The 331-nt window shown below is 44.4% G+C and overlaps 1 non-coding gene across 1 annotated transcript; it reads right to left on the bottom strand.

The window, feature by feature from the left end:
* TRNAC-GCA lies at nucleotides 1–73 on the bottom strand. Its single transcript has one exon. It is a non-coding gene; the product is annotated as a tRNA-Cys (tRNA).
* Between the last annotated feature and the right edge of the window lie 258 nt (nucleotides 74–331).

Here is a 331-nt window from a genome sequence, read left to right as displayed (position 1 = left end):
CTTCCTGACCCAGGAATCGAACCAGAGTCTCCTGCATTGCAGGCAGATGCTTTACCAACTGAGCTATCAGGGAAGCCAAATTCAGGTCCTGGATCGAATAAAATAATAATAGACTAAAGATGCAAAGTATTGGAAACATGTGCTTCCTTTTGCAAACTCTAGGAGATGGTTAAGGACAGGGAAGCCTGGCATGCTGCAGTCCATGGTGTTGCAAAGACTCACACAAGACTGAGCAACTGAATGACAACAATTTACACTCATGGCAGACATTAATCAATCACGACACTTATACCCTGCTGCAGCCTCAGAATCCTTCTCAAGAATACTCCAG

The sequence above is a fragment of the Bison bison genome, unplaced genomic scaffold (genome assembly GCF_000754665.1).
Source record: "Bison bison bison isolate TAMUID 2011002044 unplaced genomic scaffold, Bison_UMD1.0 scf7180017864198, whole genome shotgun sequence".
Taxonomy (NCBI): domain Eukaryota; kingdom Metazoa; phylum Chordata; class Mammalia; order Artiodactyla; family Bovidae; genus Bison; species Bison bison.
This window is presented reverse-complemented; position numbering and strand designations above follow the sequence as displayed.